General features: G+C 43.0%; 1 long non-coding RNA gene across 1 annotated transcript; it reads right to left on the bottom strand.

The window, feature by feature from the left end:
- Positions 1–1362: 1362 nt before the first annotated feature.
- Positions 1363–2582, bottom strand: LOC116720138 (uncharacterized). Its single transcript, XR_004339325.1, has 3 exons — positions 2509–2582; positions 1966–2376; positions 1363–1714 (listed from the first exon to the last, which is right to left on the bottom strand). It is a non-coding gene; the product is annotated as an uncharacterized LOC116720138 (long non-coding RNA).
- Positions 2583–9952: the final 7370 nt, after the last annotated feature.

Raw genomic sequence — 9952 nt, 5'->3', positions numbered from 1 at the left:
GACTAAGCACATTTCAGTCAGTCAGTTCAGTCAATGTGCACATAAGTTGTCCGTTATGAAAATGTTCATGAACAAATAGTTTGTGGAATAAAAGAAAGATTTGGGGGCCCAAATGTTCAGTAAGCTTATCTGTTGTCCAAGCTAAACATCCAGCAGCACCAGGCCCTCCGTCTCTCCAGGCTTCAGTCCGAGTCACAAAGATGGCGGCGGAACCCTCCTGGTTCTGGATCCACTGGATCGTTCAGATGTCGGTCGTCCAAAAAAAACCAACCGGAGAAATCTCAGAACAGAATGTACATGATCCAGTTCAAAATAAACAGATTTCTCTCATATCCCAGCAGCACTTATGGGTAGTAACTTCTCTACTTCTACTGAAATGAGCTTAGTCTGCATTTCTTCTTCCCTCTCCTTTACTCTTCTTCTCGTACCGACACAGGAGAAATGTGGGTCTAGTGCCCTCTACAGGACATTCTAAGAACTAACAAACACATTAAACATACAGACAGATCAGCATAGTTTATGGGGGTTACACATGTATCTGGGCGGAGTTGGGCCAGAAACAGAAGCAGCTCTGCCAGAGTAAATCTCAATAACCTGCCTTCACCCACCAAAATCATCAAATCTATCATAAAAACCATTAAAATCGACCACAACATGTTTATTATACATACTGGAATACGAAACTAGATTCAATCTGTAACTTTAAATTCAAATTTTAAATATTTTTCTGCTTAATGTCGACCACGACTAAAACTGCTTTAAAAACGAACTCGTGCTGCCACCTGCTGGTGAAGCTGAACACTGCAGAACAAGTTCCAGCAGTACTGTTCACCAACACCTGGGGGCAGCAGAGAGTCGGAGACGGTAGAGCACAACATGACAGCCGAAGAGAAGCAGCGTTTCCTTTAGAAAGCATGGAAATGTTCACAAACTTGAATTTGTGTTTATTATTGCAGGCATTAACAATCAGATTAATCAGAAACTCCAATTTTCTATCCTCAATATATGGGCTAAAATTAGCATTGTAATGTGTTAAAGCTGGTACAATAAAATTATTAGTCAAGATCCAGCAATGAAGATCCTCTGAAATTGAGATGAATATTTAAAAGAATAAATTTGTCACTGTTGGGTTATGCTACAAAAAATATGATCATAGCCTTCCTATTGAGTTTTATCTTATCCTGGATAAACTGTGTTTTGCAAGTTTAAAGCAGAAGCGACCTGCAGACATGAACTTGGAATGATGATCTAAATATAATGAGAAAAAAAGTGAAGACAGACAATATAAATGGAAACAGAACAGGGCCGGCCCAAGTCTCCATGGAGCCCCAAGCGAAATGTGGTTTTTGGGCATAACATGTCCGTTTTAAATAATTCCTTCTGTGTTTGTAACTCCCACATTAGTAACTCTGTTATTTATCTACATTTATGTGCTGCAAGCTCTAACATCTGATTTCTTTTCCCAGAGAACAGAAGAGGAGGAACATGGTGGACATGATGGAGAACGATGAGGAGAACCGTCAGAACAACAACTGGATTTCCTTCAGGAGGAAGCAGCTACCAGCTGATGGCAGAGCTCCATGAAGAGCCGAGGCAAATAAAAGAAGAAAATAAATGCTGTTTTCTCTCAGTGAACAAAGTCTCTTTTTTATAATCTCTCCTCACATTATTGTACAAACTGTAGTTTGTTTGGCATCAAGGTCCTAATACAATCCTCCCAAAACGAGAGGAGCTTTAGACAGAGTGAAAATAACATTATGTTGTAGAAATATGTCATTGACACATTATTAATACATTATTCAGCAAACCAAACATTTTCACATTATTATCAGGGCTGCTATTAACAAAAACCCAAAATACAAGTCATGTTCATTTCTACTTTCTACATCATCTTTCTATCCACTCTGTTTATCTGTCTGCCTGGAGAATCTTCAACGTAAGAAAGAGAGAAAATGTGTCCAAAACCTGGAACCTTAATTAGTGATAAATAAGACTAAGAGTTTAAACTTTTAATTCTTAGAGACTAAAAAGTGGAAACATGAAGGTTTGATTAAAACTAGAACCAGTCAGATTAGAAGGAATACAGTTTTATTTGTTCTCAGTGTAACTTGGACATCAGATGAATCATAATTAAACATATTGAAGTGAAAAACAACAGATTGTTAATGCACTTCAACTCTAAGAACATCAGACACATTTTAAATTAGAAATGTTTCATCAGCACATGGAGCTCATGTGGTTCCTGCTCCAGAAGCTGAAGGTCTCTGGACATCCTGGAGGTAAAAACCGACCGGCGGTCAGGAAGACGGACACTGATGAGATCCTCCAACTCAGAGGCTGCAGGAAGAACCGCGATGGTCTGCAGTTCACCAACATCTGAAAACACATCGGGAATGAATTCTGACACTATTACGTTATTTGCAACACCCTGGCTAACATTAGCTCATGTATATTCGGCACTATTACAAGTTTTATAGAAGTTTAATAAAAAAATCGTCGTTAGCTCACCTGCACCGTCTGAACCACCTGCTTTCCTCCCTGCAAGGTGGAGATCAGCTGTCCTCCTCCTCCTCCTCCTCCTCCTCCTCCTCCTCCTCCTCCTCCTCCTCCTCCTCCTCCTCCTCCTCCTCTTCCTCCTCCTCCTCCTCCTCCTCCTTCTCCTTCTACTTTTCCTTTTCTTCCTCCTCCTCCTCCTCCTCCTCCTCCTCCTCCTTCTCCTCCTCCTCCTCCTCCTCCTCCTCCTCCTCCTCCTCCTCCTCTTCCTTCTCCTTTTCCTTCTACTTTTCCTTTTCTTCCTCCTCCTCCTCCTCCTCCTCCTCCTCCTCCTCTTCCTCCTCCTCCTCCTCCTCCTTCTCCTTTTCCTTCTACTTTTCCTTTTCTTCCTCCTCCTCCTCCTCCTCCTCCTCCTCCTCCTCCTCCTCCTCCTCCTTCTACTTCTCCTTCTCCTTTTCCTTCTACTTTTCCTTCTACTTTTCCTTTTCTTCCTCCTCCTCCTCCTCCTCCTCTTCCTCCTCCTCCTCCTCCTCCTCCTTCTCCTCCTCCTCCTCCTCCTCCTTCTCCTTTTCCTTCTACTTTTCCTTTTCTTCCTCCTCCTCCTCCTCCTCCTCCTCCTCCTCCTTCTACTTCTCCTTCTCCTTTTCCTTTTCTTCCTCCTCCTCCTCCTCCTCCTTCTCCTTCTACTTCTCCTTCTCCTTTTCCTTCTACTTTTCCTTTTCTTCCTCCTCCTCCTCCTCCTCCTTCTCCTTCTACTTCTCCTTCTCCTTTTCCTTCTACTTTTCCTTTTCTTCCTCCTCCTCCTCCTCCTCCTCCTCCTCCTCCTCCTCCTTCTACTTCTCCTTCTCCTTTTCCTTTTCTTCCTCCTCCTCCTCCTCCTCCTCCTCCTCCTCCTTTTCCTTCTACTTTTCCTTTCTTCCTCCTCCTCCTCCTCCTCCTCCTCCTCCTCCTCCTCCTCCTCCTCCTCTTCCTCCTCCTCCTCCTCCTCCTCCTCCTCCTCCTTCTCCTTTTCCTTCTACTTTTCCTTCTACTTTTCCTTTTCTTCCTCCTCCTCCTCCTCCTCCTCCTCCTCTTCCTCCTCCTCCTCCTCCTTCTCCTTTTCCTTCTACTTTTCCTTTTCTTCCTCCTCCTCCTCCTCCTCCTCCTCCTCCTCCTCCTTCTACTTTTCCTTCTACTTTTCCTTTTCTTCCTCCTCCTCCTCCTCCTCCTCCTCCTCCTCCTCCTCCTCCTCCTCCTCCTCCTCCTCCTCTTCCTTCTCCTTTTCCTTCTACTTTTCCTTTTCTTCCTCCTCCTCCTCCTCCTCTTCCTCCTCCTCCTCCTCCTCCTTCTCCTTTTCCTTCTACTTTTCCTTTTCTTCCTCCTCCTCCTCCTCCTCCTCCTTCTACTTCTCCTTCTCCTTTTCCTTCTACTTTTCCTTCTACTTTTCCTTTTCTTCCTCCTCCTCCTCCTTCTCCTTCTACTTCTCCTTCTCCTTTTCCTTCTACTTTTCCTTTTCTTCCTCCTCCTCCTCCTCCTCCTCCTCCTCCTCCTCCTCCTCCTCCTCCTCCTCCTCCTCCTCCTCCTCCTTTTCCTTCTACTTTTCCTTCTACTTTTCCTTTTCTTCCTCCTCCTCCTCCTCCTCCTCCTCCTTCTACTTTTCCTTCTACTTTTCCTTCTACTTTTCCTTTTCTTCCTCCTCCTCCTCCTCCTCCTCCTCCTCCTCCTCCTCCTCCTCCTCCTCCTCCTCCTCCTCCTCCTCCTCCTCTTCCTCGCCACATCACAGTTTTCCTCCCACCGCGCATTTTCTTGAAGTCCCAGAAAAATCACAATTGGCTATAAAACAATAGCTCAGCTCTCTCTTCTTCTTTTGTCCCAGAAAAACAACATCCGGCGTTAGGTCGCGTAACGAAGCACAGCACATGGCGCCTGGAGGCGGAGCGCTATACCCCCCACCACCAGGGGGCGGCACCGTGCTACAGAGCCGAGCCGGCCGGTGGAAACGCGGTCACTCCGAAATAGAGCCGAGCTGCTGAAGTAGAGCCGGTGGAAAAGGACCAAATGTGGACCGGCTGCAATCAGCAGCCCGATCATTAGATCTTTAGATCACCTGCTATATTATTGCATCTCTGGCAGTGCTGCTTACATTATATCCTGTATGCAAGTATAATATATTACGCATTTATCGGCTGGTTTCCTGAACTTTGGGGGATCGGTGATAAGCTGATACTTGCATATGAAACCGATCTCACCGATCTGATCTGCCTCAGCAAAGGTTTAAAAATCAGCCGCTGTTCTCTTCTGGTCTGACTGACAGACCGACCAGGTCAGGTCTGCATGTTACCATTTAACAATATTCACCCCGCTGTCGCCGACTCGGCAACTTTCTTGCTACACTTGGCAACATTTCAGACAAAAGAAAATTGGCATTGGCCTTTTAAAGATCGGCAATCGGCCAGAAAACTGCAGTCGGTGCAGCCCAACTTAAGATGGAACACACGACATTCTTTGATTAAATTAATTTCTCTTAGGTGAAATTACAATAGATACAAATTTAATTTATACCAGGCGAGTCCTTCTCCTCTGAGAATGTGGACCGGTTCTGGTACCGGGCTGATTCTGAGCCTTCAAACAGTTTTAATTGGAAAAGTTTAAACTTATAAGTTGATGTAAAAATATTGTTTGTTTTTAAATGATCAGCAGCAAACAGCTTAAAGCAGCTGATGTCTATCACAGCAGCCTGATGGAAAAACATTTTGCAAGAAAATGTTAAACACTGAGATGTTTGAAATATTGTCAAATGATTTGAAGCCAAAACGTTTTGTATATTACTGGTTGGTTCAGTAATATACAGAACCAACCAGGAGCATCAACTCATTTAAAGTTAAAACTCACGCTAGCAGAAATGTTTGGCTGTTGAACTGGACCCTTCAAGGTCGCTATCAAGCTAATTTTCTGTTAGCAGCTTCACAAATCTTTCTGATAAACATTACAAGACTACGGAGCCCCTAAGGCAGGGGTGTCCAAACTTTTTGCAAAGAGGGCCAGATTTGATAAAGTCAAGATGCGCGGGGGCCAATAGTTTGTTCGGACATTTTTTAACTACAAAAGTGTCATGCAAATACACTCTGTTATAAAACTATTTTCATTGTCACAATTATCTTTATTTTTCAAATGACAAAATAACCAAATATAAGCCACTCAGGCAGATGAGAACAACTCTAAAAACACAAATTCTGCTTTTCTTTCATATCTGGAGAGTCAGATAACATTGAACAAACTGTATGAAATACCTTAAATTTACATGAGTTTAAAAATATCTTTGCCTCAAGAACATTTTAAACAGGAGTTATAAGTAATGCAAAGTTGTCTGTTATTATTAAATCTTAAAACAAGTGAATTTTGCTCTTGTCATTTACAATATCTTTCAGAAAGTAATAGTTTGTATCACATCTACAGGTTCATAACCAAATCTTACTCAAGAGTTTAATAAAAATAAGTGCCATAAATCCAGGTGCATAAATGTTCTTTTGACTTTTCACTGTTGATAGTGACAGATGTTATCGTTCAAAACACTGTTTCATGTCCTCAACTCTCAGTGCCACACTGTTACGTGCCGGGCAAACATTTGCAAATTCTTGCTTCTTCTCAGGGCAAATGTTCTCCACCATTTTCATAACACAGTTTTGATAAATGTATCTTCAGTAAAAGGTTTGCCATGTTTAGCTATTAACATTAACATCGTAGCTTGCTTTGGTGGTATTTTCTTTTGACTCAGGCCTAAAGAAATCGCTGTTGTGATGCCAGTGCAGCTTGGAGCTGCTTCAGTTTTTCAGCAGTCACTCACTGTTAGCTTGTTGTTGTTAGCTTGTTAGCATGTTTACTCTGGTAGTGTATCTTTACGTCAAAATCCTTAAACAAGGCAACCGTCTCATTACAAATTAGACAAGCATAATTGCCTTGATTTTCAGAAAAGAAGTATTGTAATTCCCATCTCTCTTGAAAGCGGCGGCCCTCACTGTAAACTTTCCTCGTTTTCTTTGCAGTGGCCATGGCAGAAATGAGTGGAGAGGGGTTCGCTGCACCGAGGCAGAGACTGATGGTATTAAAGTGGTGCTGCCACCATTTGGTGAAAGGAGGAATTACAGTTTCAAGTTTTATGATTTATTTATTCTGTTTCACAGTGCAGGCGGGCTATAAATAATACATTATAAGACCGAAGCTGCGGGCCGTATGAAATCTGACCGCGGGCCGTGATTGGCCCCCGGGCCGGACTTTGGACATGCCTGCCCTAAGGGGACATGGAGAGGAAAAAAAAAAAGGAAAGAAATCCCGACTTATTATCTCGAGATCCCGCGACATTTCTGAAAAATCGCGAGTTACTTTTTTTGGGGGGAAAGGCATGTTTTTATGCGGTAAACGTGGGGGAGTGTGTCTACATTGATTATGGAGGACGACTTATATCATTTTCTGCGGTCCAGAGATGTCCCAGAGGAGGATATCATGCACATGCAATTTAGCGTACATCCATCGGTAACCGTGAAGCTGTCCAGAGGACTGTAGCTGGTTATTAATGAATTCTACCAAAACTGCCAAGTCGGAAAAGGACTTGCGCCGAATGAGAAAACTCTCTTCAGATGTCTCTCACTAATACTAAATCCATGTCTGCTGTCAAGCACTGATTTAATGTGTTTATACTCAAGCCCAAGCTCGAAATAAAAATCTATATATCTACCCCATGAGTGGGTGTCCTCCATCACTGTGATTAGGTCGTTATGTACTGATGTCGGGATCTCGAGATAATAAGTCGGGATTTCTTTCCTTTTTTTTTCTCTCCATGTCCCCTTAGGGGCTCCGTACAAGACACATCTTTACTGTTTCTCTTTTCTTCCTTATTCTTTTCTCTCTCCCTGAAGGATTTAGACCTTTTTGGCGACATTGTTTTACCAAATCATCTTCCAGCAGTGATTTGGAGGTTTGGAGGCTACTGCACATTCCACCGCGGTCACCAGGGGGCCCCCAAGAGCAACTTATTTTTTTTAATCTTTTTGTCCATGTAAGAAAGATTTCTACATACATTATCAAATATATATTGTAAAAGAAAAATCACAGCTTTATAATAAATTTATGTGTTTTTGTTAAAATAATCACATAGAAATCATTAACCCCCCAAAAATAATAATAAATCAGTTCCACTTATGGGGAACAGATTTTTTTCCATATGCCGCCACTTAGTTTGATTATGCCTTGGGCCAGCAATAAGGTAGAATGCAGCAGAGAATAATGGAGGAAGCCATGGGGATCAACGCAGAGGAAGAAAGCGAAAAGAACGGAGCAGCTGAGAGACGGACGGATTGATCCACAGCGAAAACACCAAGAAACCCCATAAATAGTTTTACAAAATGGTCAGACGAACAAAGAAACATAAAAATAGAAAAACAAATGCTGTTAAAAATGCTACCAGAGTTCAAACATTTAGGGTGAGCCCGTTTTGATTCATGGAAAACTCATAAGAAAATAAATGTAAATAATAAATGTGTTGAAAGCCGTGGCTGATAAGAAATCATTACTAAATATCCACAGGATCACTATGAGGTCTGCATTCAATTCAAATTCAAAAATACTTTATTGATTAAAAAGGGAAATGAATTAAACTGAGCTACGGATGAACGATAAACAGAGAAGCAGGATATTCATTATTGCAGACAGATTGTTGTAAACAGCTTCAAAGCAATAAAGTTTGTGTCTGTTTGTCGCATGTCATAAAATGTCCAGAATTAGCAACACGCTAAAGCTAACTAAACTGCTGTCAGAAGCATGCTGACTGCCACCGAGCATGCAAACAGTGAACCAGATGAAATTAGCTAAAATGCTAAGGACAGCTGAAATGCTATGAAGAGCATACTGCCATCACTAGCATGGTGACCAACATTGATTTACTCCATTTAATAGGTTACTTTTAGCTTTATTATCAGAATTAGCTAAAATGCTATCGTTAGCATGAGGGATTTTACCGTCATGTCATAAAAGTAGCTAACATGCTAAGGCTTGCTCAACTGCTATCATTAGCATGTTCACTAAAATTAACTTACTCCATTCGGTATTCAAACCTTGGTGTTTAAGTCAATATTGGCTAAAATGCTATCAGTAGCATCTGGAGATACATGCTACGTACTCCATCTGGTATGCAAACACCAATGCATGAGCTAAAACTAACCGACATGATGGTCTACATGGTGCCATGTAGATCATCACTTACCTCAGTATGCTAAGCATAGTTATGTCAACAATTAGCTAGAATGCTAATTTTTGCTATAAAGTTCAAATTGCCTGTATGCTGTGTAAAATATCAATGCTTTTATTTTGGTAGTCCCAAAAGATCTCATAAGTCAAGTGGAGCTTACTTCCTTTGGCCGTCTGCCATCTTGCCTCCAGGTGGTGTTCTCCTACTAAGATGGCGTCTTCGTACTGATGAGTCCGGCCGCCATGATGGAGTGGTTGGATGGTAATCTACTGAAACCTGAAAGAGAAACAAGAACTTACGATTGCCATGAGGACAAAAAGAGCAGAAACACAAAGGAACCAGGAAGAAAAACAGGATAAAACCGGAAACAGAGAGAGAGAGGATGGTGCAGGGGGCGAGGGAGAGCACACAAACAGGGCAACTGGAAAATGAATCAAACGAAAAAGCAACTAAATGAGCGTGCCGTGGTGGCGTAGCGGTTAGCACGACCCGTATTTGGAGGCCTTGAGTCCTCAACGCGGCCGTCGCGGGTTCGACTCCCGGACCCGGCGGCATTTGCCTCATGTCTTCCCCGTTTCCTGTCAGCCTACTGTCATATAAGGGGCACTAGAGCCACAAAAAATACCCCCTGGAGGGGTAAAAAAAAAAAAAAAAAAAAAAAAAAGCAACTAAACACAAGCAATAAATAAACAATCCAACAAGAATGTCTTGACCTCTGGAGATAGACACCAGCAAACTTTTTCTGGACGGACGGGGACACGCCCCCAGCGGAGGGACGGGGACACGCCCCCAGCGGAGGGACGGGGACACGCCCCCAGCGTAGGGACGGGGACACGCCCCCAGCGGAGGGACGGGGACACGCCCCCAGCGGAGGGACGGGGACACGCCCCCTGCGGAGGGACGGGGACACGCCCCCAGCGGAGGGACGGGGACACGCCCCCTGCGGGACCCGTTTGATTTGAAGTTTATTAATTTTCCAGTCATATTTTAGAAAGTTTTCTGAAGATGAACGGTATCAGATCGAGACAGACGGACGCCACCGGAAGCGGAAGTAAGACATGGAACGCCTTACAGAGTTTTTTTATTTCTTACAAAGAACAACACAGTAATTAGAAACTACGGATCCCTCTAGGGGACATGGGGAATTTTTTTTCTTTTGCGTTCCCTCGTAATACTTTTGCATTACCTCGCAATACTGTACTGGTCAGTTATGCAGCATAATTGAATCCTGTAGCCTTT

Source organism: Xiphophorus hellerii, chromosome 5 (genome assembly GCF_003331165.1).
Source record: "Xiphophorus hellerii strain 12219 chromosome 5, Xiphophorus_hellerii-4.1, whole genome shotgun sequence".
NCBI lineage: Eukaryota > Metazoa > Chordata > Actinopteri > Cyprinodontiformes > Poeciliidae > Xiphophorus > Xiphophorus hellerii.
This window is presented reverse-complemented; position numbering and strand designations above follow the sequence as displayed.